Here is a 15776-nt window from a genome sequence, read left to right as displayed (position 1 = left end):
TATCTCTATCTATATATCTTTCTTGCTCTATCTCTTTCTCTCGCTATCTCTTTCTATCTTTTTCTCTCTCTATCATTCTCTGCCACCATACTCTCGCCTCTCTGTCCCTCTCATTCTCATTCTATCTCCCTCTTCCTCTCTCTCTCTCTCTCTCTCTCTCTCTCTCTCTCTCTCTCTTCCTCTCTCTCTCTCCCTCTTCCTCTCTCACTCTCTCTCTCCCATTCTTCATTCTCTCTCACTCTCTCTCCCACTCCCTCTCTCTCTCTCTCTCTCTCTCTCTCTCTCTCTCTCTATATATATATATATATATATATATATATATATATATATACATTATATATATATATATATATAAAACTTGATATCTGTTCCTTTCAAGCTGTTGTTCATTTGTACTTGATTGATTCATGTCAACCAAAAAATTAAAAATACTTAGATACAGCAGTCGTACGCAGAAAGTATGGAATTTGTCAACTGTGGTCCAGAACTGTCGGTGATCACTCCATTGCATTATACAGGGTGTCCATAAAGTCGTTCCATGATGTCAAAGATTTATCTATTATATTTTTTAACAATAGGGTTGGCGATCAAATTGTTCCGAGCAGCCAACGTAAAAGTTATGCCATCGAGTACAGAATTACTGGCAAAATCTAAACATTATATAGATATTTTATACAGACTGATATACGAGTAACATTCTAACATTCTCAATATTTCAGGCTAATTGTATCATCTGTTGACTCAAATAGGTACAGAAAATCTGCTGGGTCGTAAAACTCAGTCCCTTTTTGACGAAATTTGTTCTACGCAATTCTAGCATATCCACATCAAAATCTGATGGGGTAATTTTAAACATCTCTTGGTACTCCCAAGAAATAATTGTCGATCTATGTTGTTTAAAAATAGGGTTGGCTCTCAACATTGTACCGTAAAGCCAATGTTAAATTTTTATCATGGAGCACAGAATTGGATTCAATAGTCTGATGTCACGTCGCCTAGCAACGGAGGCCATCGTGGTTCTAAACAAAGAAAATATGTACTTTTTATTCTTCATGATGGCTAGAACTTTTCATATGCCTTGTGATCAGAATGTGTAAAAGTCAAAACATGATCAGATTTATAATGTTTTTTTTTTTCCTCTGGATACGCTTTTACCCTCGTCGGAGAAATATAAGGGCGTCCGCCATAGTTCCGATAGTTAAGAGCCAGTTACTAAGTTACCATGCTTCATTACGAGGGAAGTGACGTTACGACTGTTGAAGCGTATTCTCGACCAGAATCATTAGTCCTTTTTATATTATTTACAAGACCGTAATTTGACCCTAGCCTTGGACTATCTGGCCAACATCTTCAATTAAGAGACAGATTGTCTTTTACATATGAAATGGCAGATTGGCTTTTACATTCAAATGTAACATGTTAACTGTATTCGTTTAACTTAAGCCGAAAATTTCAGGTTTGCGGAACATTTCCTCAGTCCAATCGGAAGAATATGTTTGTCAACAAAAAATATGGTTTAGGTCATGGTTGAATTCAATTATATTAACGGTTCAAATGGATGAAAAGTTTGTCAAACAGAATTTTATTTTTGTTCCATTGTTGTTTGCGAAACATGATTTGACATTGTATTTGATTTGGAAATTTCTGTAAATGTTTTGCATTTAAATCAATACTTACCATTATATTTGAATTTGATAGATCGATATTGCATAAATATGTTAGAGACTAACTAAAGATCTGACGGCCCACTGTCACTATCACTGTCACTCACCCGTGGTATTCAGTTCATTCTATTTTTAACTTTAGGAATTTAGTTTGTCTTTACATAATATGGACCATTGTATGTTGTTGCATGACGGGTTTGGGGCTACAGTAGCTAAGATTTCATGTTGGGCCATACTGTTATATCATCGGAGCAGGCATCAGACGATCGACCATGTTTCACAGACAATGTGGTTTACAAATCTGCCCTCATTCATCGATAGTGTAAACAAATTACAGAATTGAAATGGTAAATAAAAGTTTACTCTTTCCCGCAAAATAGGCTTCAACAGTCATGACGTCACTTCCCTCGTAATGACGCATAGTAACTTAGTAACTGGCTCTAAACTATCGTAAAAATGACGGACGCCCTTATGAAATATGTCTCCGACGAGCATAAAAGTGTATCCAGAGGAGAAAAACATTTTAAATATGATCATGATTTGACTTTTATACATTCTGATCACATGACATATGAAAAGTTTTATCCAGCATGAAGAATAAAAAGTACCGATTTTCTTTGTTTAGAATCACGCCGCTCGCCATTGCTGGGCGACGTGACATCAGACTATTGAATCCATTTGCGAGCATTTGTTTGTTTTCCTAATTATTCTAGAAATATTTTAGATATCTGCATCTGGTTTTCACCATCTCCTAGAAAAAAGCCATACATTTATGCCCATTAGCCATACAATCACATTATATTACAAAGTTTACCAAAATCGACATGAACATAAAAGAGCTCTTTTTTTTTCTCTCTCGTTTTATTTTGGAATAGGAACAGTAAGACAAAAATCGCTGGGTCGACGGGAGTGTGATCTATTTCTCACTAAGTCTCAGCTAAATTTAGATTATCCTATATTTTTTAAACGTCGTTGTTCTTAAACCGTCTGCAAACTGAGCTGTGAAAGGCTTTTAAGCTATCTATGACGATTTTGTTTCATGCAATCACGTGACACATACAAAGATTTGTGTCGCACTGTTGCCAATTGGATTCAATAGTCTGATGTCACGTCGCCCAGCAACGGCGACCATCGTGGTTCTAAACAAATAAAATCGGTACTTTTTATTCTTCATGCTGGCTAGAACTTTTCACATGTCTTATGATCAGAATGTGTAAAAGTCAAAACATGATCAGATTTATAATGTTTTTTTTCTCCTCTGGATACGCGTTTATGCTCGTCGGAGAAATATTTCATAAGGGCGTCCGCCATTGTACCGATAGTTTAGAGCCAGTTACTAAGTTACCATGCGTCATTATTAGGGAAGTGACGTCACGACTGTTGAAGCGTATTTGAAATAGAAGGAAAGAAATTTGATGACTTTTAAGTTTAGATTGATTTTGCTAACTTTGGTAACGTAATGTGAGTTGATGACAAATGGGACATGACATAACTGTCTGAATTTTTCTTAGAAGTCGGCTAAAACTAGATTCAAATATCTGTAATGGTTTTAGTATAAATCTTTGAAATCATGGAAAGACATTAGAGATACCATGTATATAAAAAATGTAAATGTTGCTGCTCGAAGCTTGAAGAAATAAATAACAATGTGAAATTGAATGTAAGCTTCAATTTAATAAACGAAAACAGATAAAACGGACGTTTCGGGTTTCCCCTTTATCAACAAAACAGGATGAATGACACACTACAGACAAATGAGATTAATGAACAACGCCACTGCCACTTTATCTCATTGGTCTGTAGTGTTTCATTCATCCTGTTTTTGTGATAAAGTGGAACCCCGAAACGTCCATTTTATCTGTTTTCGTATTAGATTGAAGCTTACATTCAATTTCATAATATTATTTATGTATATAAAAAAGTGCTTCTTCATATTCATGAGGCCTGTAGAGCCGGAGTTTATCTCGGGTTTTTTTATAATGCAATAGCAATTGGAAGATCTCTATTCTACCGGAACTTACTTTCCACCGTATTTAGACGACCCAGCTACGAAATTAATTTTGGATGAACAGGGGAATATCAGGAAAAAAAGGTATCAACCGACAGATGATCGCATTTGGGATTGGAACTGATACTTTTGCTTGTAAGGCCTGTGCTCTATCAGTGGGCCGCGTGGCTCAGTGGTACTGTCTTTGTTGCATACCCGAAAGGTCCCAAGTTCGAATACTCGCTGCGATGTGTGGCTTTAAGCAAATCACCTCACCCTAGCTCAGTTTGCGACGCTGCATTGCGGCTGACGCCTGGGTTATTCCAGTCTTTCCTTTGAATCGACCTAAAATCATTTTTTCCCATTCCCATGGGATTAATAAAGGGAATTTCATATTTTAAAGATTTGTTTCACTATACGACTGTCCCAATTGGATTCATTAATAGTCTGATGTCACGCCGCCCGGCAACGGCGGCCATCTTGGTTCTAAACAAAGAAAATCATTACTTTTTATTCTTCATGTTGGCTAGAACTTTTCATATGCCTTGTGATCAGAATGTGTAAAAGTCAAAACATGATCAAATTTATGTTTTTTTTTTCTCGGGATGCGCTTTTATGCTCGCCGGAGAAATATTTCATACGGCGTCCGCCATTGTTCCGATAGTTTAGAGCCAGTGTTACTAAGTTACCATGCGTCATTAGGAAGGAAGTGACGTTACGACATATAATAAGGTAAGTTTAGAAGAGGTGATATCCCCCCACCCGTCATCGGACAGAACTTTCATTGCGTTACATCATATAAGCTCCGACTCCTCTTTCTATTCCGGAGTGACGAGATTAGACGAGAGGACGCGAGAAAAAATTGATCACGTATTCGTTCAGTCGATCGTTCGGTGTCCGTTCTGTGTATAACTTGGTATTTATCTCTTTCCACCCATACAGCATTATTCACTAAAAGAGTTCTATTCACCGTGTCAAATAACACAACGAGCTTGCGAGTCTCTGTCGGAAAAAAAGGAATATCGCCTAATTGGCGCTCTGTCTCGTCTTACATGTTAGATTAAGTGTTGCTGTTCGATAGGGATCCATTGTAATGCGCTTTAGGTACGTTTAGCGGATATTATTGCACTTTCGGATTGGAAGGTCCTCGGCGCATAGTTGAGTCCCATTCTCTCCCCGTACGCAGGTGTAAAGTGAGTACCTGGCCGTTACTAGCGTTGTCTCTGTCCGAAAAATATTTAATATCGCCTAAATGGCGTCATGTCCCGTCCTATATGTTAAATGTTGCTGTTGACCAGGGACCCCCTGTAAAGCGCTTTGAGCACGTTAAGTGGATATTGCGCTATCTAAAAATGCTCAATTTAATATTGCTCTTTGTAGCTGATCTAGTATAATAAACTTGGGGTCTCATGACGTACTCCACTGTGCCCTTCTTGTGAATACTCGGCAGACTTTTCCGTCAGGGCTGCTTTGATTATTTCTGAGTTGACTGTATGGGTTTCCTTACCTCCCGTAGTGGGCAGGGAGGCTCTTACTGTGTCTTCTATCCCACTGTATCTATTTTCCAACATGCTTTCTATCTTTGTCTTGGAATGAGATTACTTGGTTTTGTCCTGGCCCTGGCCGGAGTCCTGGCTGTGAGGGGAAACAGTCCTAGTCAGATGCATAGTTATTGTTTTTGGAGATGTATAGTCAAATGTATAGTTAGATATTCTTTGTCTTGTAAAACATCTCCCTGTTATGTACTATATTATTTTGTTTACATATCATATATTATTTGTAAACATTTGAGTGTATCTCTCCTAGTTGGGACCTGCGCTTGTGTCTGGATGAGACTTTTAGGTGATCTCAAACTAAGTACTTTAATAGGGTGCTCTAGGAATCTACATCTGTTCCCCATTTGAACCAATTCCCCTTTTTCTTACCTTTTCTTGGGTGCTTTAATGGTAATTCTAGAACTTTTTACTGTCCCATTTTCTTCCTTTTTACCGGCACTGATAAGACTTAACGTATTGCAAGCGCCATAAAACCCTTAAAAACAAAAAACAAACAACATTGCTGAGGTGACAAATGTCCATTCCCGTCGTTCTTTTTGCACAATGTCGGATTGTTTTAAGATCTTGAATTGATTTTAACTGCTGGTCGACATGTCTGAGGTCACCGTCTTTGATGCTCTTGGTCGACCAACTTTACTTTTTGCTCCAGTGATTGAACTAATGAATCATCGCTTTAAAACAACGACTTATAACAACTGTTAAAAATACAGATCGTCGAAAGTTTAACTTTTTGTAAGTAAAACAAAAATTAAAAAAAAAAGGAATCTGTTCTGGTTTGTCGAGTTGCGGGTGACAATTTGAGAAGTTGAATGGTCCACTTCGATGAACAAAAAAAAAAACGAAATGATTACAAAGTAAAATTGAGACAAACGTTATTCTGCTGGCTGAAACTATGTGAAAATTGTGTGTTTGTTTGTTATTGTTATTTATTTTTTGTTGTTTTGTTTTTTTCTTTTGTTTTATTATTATTTTTTTAAATTCAATTTGTTCGCGTGTTCCATTGACCTAAATTTAGAGTTGTCAGTCAATATCACGTGACTTGATCCATCATGTGGTTAAAGTTAAAACATAAAACAAAACGAAACAAAATCTATACCGGATGTGGTGTTAATTAAATCTTTTGTGTTTGAAAAGAATGAAGACTGGTATCTTCGCTTCTATCGTGTACTTGAGTGCTTGATGTTGTCAGCACAAAATAGCCATAATAGTCACAAAGTCCTAACAACGCAAAGCTCTAGACAAAAACATAGTCAGGGACTAGTAGACACTCATAGAAACTGATTCTTTTTTCGTCACTTGCTTTGCTCAGGCTTATGTGGTCTTGTGGTATGACAATCGCTTTCGGATCGAAAGGTCATGGGTTCGAGCCTATCTCGGCGCATAGTTGAGTCCTTGGAAAAGACTCTTTACTCGTATTCTATCGTCGTACTCAGTTGTAAAATGAGTAACTGGCCGTTAAGAGCGTCGTCTCTACGGAAAAAATGTATTATCGCCTAACAGGTGTCATATCTTGTTCTTTATGTTACGTGTTTCTTTTGGTCAGAGATCCTTTGTAAAGCGCTTTGAGTACATTTCGTGGATATTGCGCTCTATAAAATATCAAGTTTTTTTTTTCTTATGACAAGTAAGTCTTATACTAGACTGGTCAAAGGATTAAGTCTAGTCGACCTATAGATAGAATGAAGATGACGTCACTATGGTCTTTGTTATTGTTTTTTTTGCCACCCACGCTTATGGGTAATTTTCACTAAACTCTATTAACCAGACTATAAACGTTTAAGGTTACACATAGTTTTGTGTGTTGGTCCGTTTTACTTCCGGATGGCAATGTTATGAAATCCTTAGCCAAGCGCTTACTATTTATATATAATAGGCCCCGGTTAATGTGTTTAATCAGAATATAGCTGAGTGAATGTTTTATAGCAGTTTTGACCGAGGGAATGCTTTATCTGAGAGTGAATGTTTTGAGAGCAGCCAAGCAAAACGATAAAAACATTATAACCAACTGTTGTTGTTATTAGTAAACTAATTTTACAATTTCCATTAATACGCAGAGGAAAAGGTGAAGCAGAGAGAGAGAGAGAGAGAGAGAGAGAGAGAGAGAGAGAGAGAGAAAGAGAGATAGATAGAGGAGAGAGAGAGAAAGAAAGAAAGAGAGATAGATAGAGGAGAGAGAGAGAGAGAGAAAGAAAGAAAGAAAGAGAGATAGATAGAGGAGAGAGAGAGAGAGAGAGAGAGAGAGAGAGATAGATAGAGGAGAGAGAGAGAGAGAGAGAGAGAGAGAATATTGTATATTCAACCACCAACAACTGCCTCCATACAAAAATGAATCAACTATCTCCTATTTTCTTCCCTGATATAACACAGCTGTACACTATCATTTTTAACTAGAATTTCGACGCGTTTTTTTCTCTTGCATCTCTACAGAAATGAATATAAGAGATTGAAAAAAACAAACTACCAAACGCGGAAAGTTTCGGGGTCAAAACCTTTCCTCAGCCCACAGCAGCTTAGCATCATTGCCTCCTTCCACGACGACATGAATGGCACCATCAGCTGCCACGGTGAAGCCTCAGAACCCTTCCCTATGCGCAGCGGCGTGAAACAACGCTGTGTCCTTGCGCCGACTTTGTTTGGTATATTTTTCTCCCTACTGTTGAAATAATGCATTCGAACAGTCCCCAAAAGGAGTCCACTTGCACACAAGAAGCGATTGGAAGCTGTTCAATTTGGCACGGCTGAGAGCAAAGAATTAGGTTCCCACAGTCCTCGTAAGGGAAATGCTATTTGCAAATGATGTAGCTCTATGCGCGCACACTGAGGAAGACCTCCAGCGGCTGATGGACACGTTTTCCCACGCATGCAGGGAATTCTGGCTGACGATCAAGATCAAGAAAACAAATTTAATGTGTCAGGATGCCCCCTCTATACCAGCAATTCGCTTCACGTATCTGGGCACAACCATCACCAGCAACCCATCACTTGATGCAGAATTAGACAAGTGCATCGCCAAAGTTGCCGCTGTCATGAGACAACTGAGCAAGAGAGTGTGGACCAATAACCAATTCACTTTGAACACCAAACTTTATCAGGTATGCGTACTCAGTAGCCTACTGTATGGCAGTGAATCCTGGACATCATATGCCAGACAGGAGAACCGCCTGGAAAACTTCCACATTCGCTGTCCACGACAAATTCTCGACATCAGGTGGCAGGACAGACTCACCAACGATGCAGTGCTAGAAAGAGCGAACTCCTTAAGTATGCAACTCATGTTCTGCCAGAGACGTTTGCGATGGCTTGGGAACGTACACAGGATGGACGATGGACGCATACCCAAAGACATCATGTACGGTGAACTAGCTTCTGGACGGCGACCAACTGGCCGTCCAACTTTGCGCTTCTATGATGTCTGCAAACGAGACATGAAATTGACAGACATCGACTCAAACACATGGGAATTGCTTGCTGACGACCGCAGTGGCTGGAGATATGCGGTGATGGAGGGAGTGAAGAGAGGTGAGGAGAGGAGAAAGAAGAAATTTGAGGAGAGGAGAGCAAGGAGGAAAGAGAGGCAGCAGATCTAAACACCAAGCACACACACTACATGTGCAACAACTGCGGTAGAGACTGCCTTGCAAGGATTGGTCTGCTGAGTCACACCCGTCGCTGCTCTCAACAAGACTGATGAGACCAAAGTCATCCAGGGAGCAAACCATCGTCTCTTGAGACGGAATGATGCCTACTATATATATATATATATATATATATATATATATATATATATATATATATATATATATATATATATACATATATTTATATATGCGGTCCTTTTACACTTTACTTTTAACAATGAAGCTTTGTTCCCCGGACTTCTAGAATGAATGTGGAGAAGGGCTTGGGGAGGGGTGGGGGGGGGGGGAGTCCTACATCCAGATCGAGATCAATGCATTAATAACACTATGTCATAACAAGAAAGATCGATTCAAAAAGATCATAATAATAATCTCTTTTGAATGGTTTTCAGGTTATGAAATTTATTACACTTAAGCTATTCGTATATTGGGAATTTATTTCTATTCCAAACGTCTTGCATCGCAGAATTGTGGGGGGGGGGGGGGGGGGGGGGGGGGAAGAGGGGGGAGAAATCAGGCCATTGCGAAAAATATATTATTTTATATTTGTGTCTTAAATATATTAGTCTATATTATAAATCAGTGAACCAACGCAGTCTTTATTTTGCATTGAACAAAGAGGTGGCTTTTTCTTTTCCAGAACTTTTTTTCGGGCGTGAGGGTGGGGGGGGGGGGGTTGTATCTTGGTAATGATCAATACATTACAAATATTATTGTTCTACAAGAAAGATCAATTCAAACAATTTATAACATTTTAAGTGGTGATTGGGGGTCGAGTCGATCAATACCTTTTTCTGTTTTTGATTTACTTGCTGTTGTTTTCTTTGTCTTGTCTTGTTTTGTTTTGTTTTGTTTTTTGTTGGTCTTTTTTTTCTAGTTTGGTTGCTTGGTTTTTCTTGTATTTATATTTTTGTTTGTTTTTGTTTTTGTTTTTACGGCGCTTGCAACACATTTAGGTTATATCAGCGCCAGTAAAAAGGAAGAAAATTGGATAGTAAAAAGTTCTAGAATTACAATTAAAGCACCCAAGAAAAAGTAAGACATAGGGGAACTGGGAACAAATAGGGATCAGATGTAGATTCCAACAGCATTCTACCAATGTACTTAGTTTGAGATCACCTATAAGTCTCATCTGGACACAAGCACAAGATCTAGCAAAAATGAATATATTCAAATTCTTACATTATAAATTTAAAAAAATAAATTTAAAATTGAGCATTTATATAGCGCAATATCCACTTAACGTGCGCAATGCGCTTTACAAGGGGTCCCTGGTCAACAGCAACATTTAACATGTAGGACGAGACATGAAGCCTGTTAGGCGATATTACAATTTTTCGGACAAAGACAACGCTGTTAACGGCCAGGTACTCATTTTACACCTGAGTACGGTGAGAGAATGTGAGTAAAGAGTCTTTTCCAAGGACTCAACTATGCGCCGAGCGAGGCTCGAACCCAGGACCTTCCGATTGAGTGTCATACCACTAGACCACATAGCTTCAATATGTTCAAAATAAATATAATAATAACAGAGAGATGATTTACAAGGAAAAAAATTATCTCCCAAAACAATAACTATGCATTCGACTGTTTCCCTCCCAGCCAGGACTTCAACCAGTGCCAGAAAAAAAACAATTAATTCCATTCCAAGACAAAGACAGAAAGCATGTTGGAAAACAGAAATAAGGGTATAGAAGACACAGTATGTACCTCCCTGCCCGCTATGGGAGGTCAGGATTTCCACCGTTTGTTCTTTGGGAATTTTTGTTTTGTTTTTGTTTTTTGTTTTGTTTATTATATTTATTTTTTTGGATTGGGATTTGTTTTTTTGTTTGTGTTTTTTTCCCCTTTGTTGTTTTTTTTCCTATATATTATTGGGGTTTTGGGGGAGAGGGGGTGGAATATGTTTTGTAAACCCATTGTCTTAAAGACATAGTTTGCATTTAACGAATGAAAACTTTCTCCCTTATGAGGATGAGGCTTGGGAAAGTCTTGCAGTCAGGTATTGATTAACCCAAAAATTATACTATGTCATTCCAAGAAAGACGTTTTATTTTTTAAAAACATATTATTATAATAACATTCGAACGGCAATAAATGTATGTAAATCATTTTCAGTCGAGCCATTCGCGCTGCCAGTTCCATTCTCTCCCAAACGTTTTGCATCATCGGATCCCAGTATGGCGAAAGCTTTTTGCGTTATTTTCTTGGTGGTTGCCTTGATTTTCATATCGTCTCCACACTGTGAGGCGTACCCTCATCTAAAGGGAATGTGTTCGGTGACGGGCGAGGCACCTGCTTTATGTAAATTCTATGGATTGATCAAGCATGTGAGTATATAATAATATACAACTACCATAATCCTGTATTGATAGTTCGAAATTGACGTCACTCAGGTCTTTGGTCTTGTTTTTCGCCATCCGCGTTTATGAGTAATTCTCACTAAACTGTATTAACCAGACTATAAACATTCAGGGCTACACACAGTTTTGTGTGTTGGTCGGTTATACTTCTGGATGGCAATGTTGTGAGCTTCTTAGCCAAGCGCATGCTATTTATTGATAGGGGACAAAAGTGTGATTCCAAAAAACTGGTTCTTATCTCATTGGAAGTGTAAGACCACTCTTCAAGATGGCTGAATACATACCTTGTGTAATTGATCGTTTGATTTCAGAATATTAACATGTTATTTTCTGGCCTAAAAATAATATATGCTTTATACGTTTTGGAATTCGAACTTCATTCCCAACGCGCACTCGCAAGCTCGTGCAGCGGTTGGAAACACGTCCGGAATTCCAAAAAGCAACAGTGTAAGAATAGTATATTATCGTAACTTAAATTGTGACACAAATAATCGTATCGTATCGTATCGTATCGTATAGTATCGTATCGTATCGTATCGTATCGTATCGTATCGTATCGTATAGTATCGTATCGTATAAGAGCTAATATGTTCTAAAAACATTTAAATGCTCAGTGTAAGTTTTATTCATAGATACAATTTATCAATTATATAATTAGTATCAATGTCAATTAATTGATAATATAGAGAATTAGATATCTAGTTTATAAATAAGTGTCATTTTTAATATTCGTAGTATAATTTACTCTATTTATATTCATTTCGCATGTCCGACTTGTACAGTCGAGAGTTTCAAATAACTGATATACAAAAGACAATAATATCCAATGTGATGTTACATTATTCGTCAAAATCAAATATAATTTTGGTAAGATCTTTTTCAATAGCATTCTTAAAATTATTAATTGAATTAAAATTTTTTGTCTCAGGTAAAAGCTCTTGTATCGCGTCTTTGTGCGTATCCTTTAAGATCTAATAGGTTCTAAAAACCTTTAAATGCTCTGTGTAAGTTTTATGCATAGATACAATTTATCAGTAATATAATTAGTATACAATGCCAATGAATTGAAATATTGACAATTGAATTTATAATACATAAATAAGTGTCATATTCAATACTTCAATAATTTACTCTCTTTACATTCATTTGGCATGTCCGACTTGTACATTCGAGAGTATCAAATAATTGGTATACAAAAGACAATAATATCCAACGTGATGTTACATTATTCCTCAAAATCACATATAATGTTGGTAAGATCGTTATCAATGGCATTATTAAAATTATTAATTAAATTATAAATTTTTGTCTCAAACTTTAGGTTATTCCAAATTGCCACAGTCCTTTGAATTAGATTATTTTTACTTATAGACGAAATACACATTTCTGTCGTCTCTCAAACATTTACCATAGCATTATATCTATAAACACTTTTTATATGTTGCTATTCTTTTATTTTTATTTTTTTTTTTTTTTCGACAGCTTACAAGAAACAAGAGGGGTGTAAAACTTGACAGTTCAAGAAGACTGGTATCGCCCAAAGGTTAAACGGAAAATAGTAAGTAACAAGATTGATGTTATCCGACGTGCATTGATTTGCAGGTCTGACAACCGAAACACGCTTCAACAGTCATGCCATCACTTCCCTCGTAATGACGCATAGTAACTTAGCAACTGGCTCTAAACTATCGGAACAATGGCGGATGCCCTTATCAAATATTTCTCTGAAGAGCATAAAAGTGTATCCATAAATAATAATAAATAATAACAACAACAACAACAACAATAATAATAATAATAATAATAATAATAATAATATGATGATGATGATGATGATGATGATGATGATGATGATGATGATGATGATGATGATGATAATAATAATATAATAAAATAATAATAATAATAATAATAATAATAATAATAATAATAATAATAATAATAATAATAATAATAATAATAATAATAATAACGATGCTGATGATGATGCTGATGATGATGCTGATGCTGCTGATGATGATGATGATGATGATGATGATGATGATGATGATGATGATGATGATGATAATATTAATAATAATAATCTTATAAAGCTCATCGTCATCACCATCTTTTTTGCCATAAACATCTAATATTTTTGTTTCAATTTCAGGTTTCCTTTAAGAGGAGAAGGTACGGTCAAAAATCAAGGGATATATTATAAATATAATGATCACATAAATTTCATTGATCTACACATTTTGAGTAATCCGTGTTTATGGACAATTTTCTAACTTACATTTATTCTTTGAAGTTAGTTTGATATTTTCACTCCATTTATAAATAGCTCGTGTTTTGTTGGGTTTTCCCCTTTTTTTTTTGGGGGGGGGGAGGCTGGGGTTGGGTTTGTTTATTTTTGTTTTGTATTTATTTATTTATTTATTTGTTTGTTTTTAGCCAAAATAAATGCTTTTTAGTCATTAAAAAAATATAGAGTAGTTTTGTTAGTTTTGTTGTTTTTTTTTTTTTGCTTTTTAAGTTGTTTTTTTTTTTTTGTATTTGGAAAAAGGGGGGGGGGGTGGTTTTGTTTATTTTTGTTCTGTTTTGTTTTTGTTTTGTTTTTTGGTTGTTTTTTTTTTTGTCCTTCAGTTACCCTGAAATAATCCCAATAATTGTTTCATACCTTTTGCTATAATATAGAAGTATATTGTATAATAACTATAATCATTATCTAGATTGTAGACCCACTCACTTTTGTATGAATAAAGTTTACTAATATATTTTTAAAAAGATTTAACTTGTACTTTCTTATTAAAACTGTCTGTAAGAGTGAGTTGTACAAACATAAATAAACACACAAACTTGCACACACACACACACACACACACACACACACACACACACACATATATATTGAGTGGAGAAAGAGACAAAGACGCGTATTTAGACTTTTGGCCCGAAAAATGGTCATTCAAATATCGATCTCTTGGTGCTATGCATTTACGTAAAATACTTACATAATTCCCGTCGTCGGATATAACTTACCAATACATAAAACTCTGTGTAAGCTTGAACCTTTATTGTATGATTGGCATAAGTTTCGTGAGAATGTATTACCAAAATGGCTGTCTAAACAACACGGAAAAGTAGAAAACGGTAGGGGCTGCCTGAAGCTGGTGATTGTGAAAATACTAACGAAAGAGTGAAAATGGAGACGCTTCGTATGGGAACAAAACAGACATTGGATGGCAATGATGTGAGCTTCTTAGCCAAGTGCATACTATCTATAGATAGATCGAAGTTGACGTCACTCAGGTCTTTGTTATTGTTTTTTTGCCATCCGCGATATTGAGTATTTTTCACTAAACTGTATTAACCAGACTATAAACGTTTAAGGTTACACATAGTTTTGAGTGTTGGTCCGTTATATTTCCGTAAGGCAATGTTGTGAACTTCTTAGCCAAGTGCATTCTATCTATAGCAATGCATTAAAAATACTGGATGAGAAAAATTGGGTTGTATCGTTGTTTGTTTGTTTTTAAGGGTTTTACGGCGCTTGCAACACATTTAGGTTACATCAGCGCCAGTAAAAAGGAAGAAAATGGGATAGTAAAAAGTTCTAGAATTTCAATTAAAGCACCCAAGAAGAAGTAAGACATAGGGGAACTGGGAACAAATAGGGATCAGATGTAGATTCCAAGAGCATGCTACCAATGTACTTAGTTTGAGATCATCTATAAGTCATCCGGACACAAGCACAAAATCCAACAAAGAGGAATACACTCAAATGCTTACATTATACATTCAAAATAACAAATATAATAATACATGACAGAGAGATGATTTACATGGAAAAAATATCATCTCCCAAAACAATAACTATGCATTTGACTGTTTTCCTCCCAGCCAGGACTCCAGCCAGGGCCAGGACAAAACCAAGTAAACTCATTTCAAGACAAAGACAGAAAGCATGTTGGAAAACAAATATAAGGGGATAGAAGACACATTATGTACCCCCATGCCCACTAAGGGAGGTCAGGAACCCCACCCAGAGGTTGAATAGTTAAGAATGTGACGATTTTCCTATAGATAGTATGCGCTTGGCCAAGGAGTTCACAACATTGCCATCCGGAAGTATAACGGACCAACACACAAACTCTGTGTAACCATGAACGTTTATAGTCAGGTTAATACAGTTTAGTGATAACAACTCACAAACGCGGATGGCAAAAACAATAACAAAGGCCTGAGTGACGACATCTTCGAACTATCTATAGCTGTTGGTAAGGAGAGGGTTAACATTGTTGCAATGGCTAATATTTTGCGTCGATTTTAGAGTATTTCCATTACAACAATGAGCTCGTAACAATCTGAGTTGTCAGACCTGAAAATAAGATGCACGTCGTTCTCATCATTTCGCCACACTTTGAGAAGCTATGCCAGGTAAATTTTTACGTATGTACTGGACAAATCTCTAATTCATTTTTATTTTTCAGCCAAAAAAAAAAACTTTATGAAAAACTGATCTAGTTTTTTTATTTCTAAAACACTGAATATGATTGATGCCGTCCTATATCGAAAATATGTTA

General features: G+C 36.5%; 1 long non-coding RNA gene across 1 annotated transcript; it reads left to right on the top strand.

The window, feature by feature from the left end:
• The first annotated feature begins 10947 nt into the window (after window positions 1–10947).
• LOC144956039 (uncharacterized) lies at window positions 10948–13588 on the top strand. The gene is made up of 3 exons (XR_013641857.1): window positions 10948–11175; window positions 12691–12766; window positions 13361–13588. It is a non-coding gene; the product is annotated as an uncharacterized LOC144956039 (long non-coding RNA).
• Window positions 13589–15776: the final 2188 nt, after the last annotated feature.

The sequence above is a fragment of the Berghia stephanieae genome, chromosome 10 (genome assembly GCF_034508935.2).
Source record: "Berghia stephanieae isolate SIO BIC M18660-M18661 chromosome 10, UCSD_Bste_1.3, whole genome shotgun sequence".
Lineage (NCBI taxonomy): Eukaryota > Metazoa > Mollusca > Gastropoda > Nudibranchia > Aeolidiidae > Berghia > Berghia stephanieae.
This window is presented reverse-complemented; position numbering and strand designations above follow the sequence as displayed.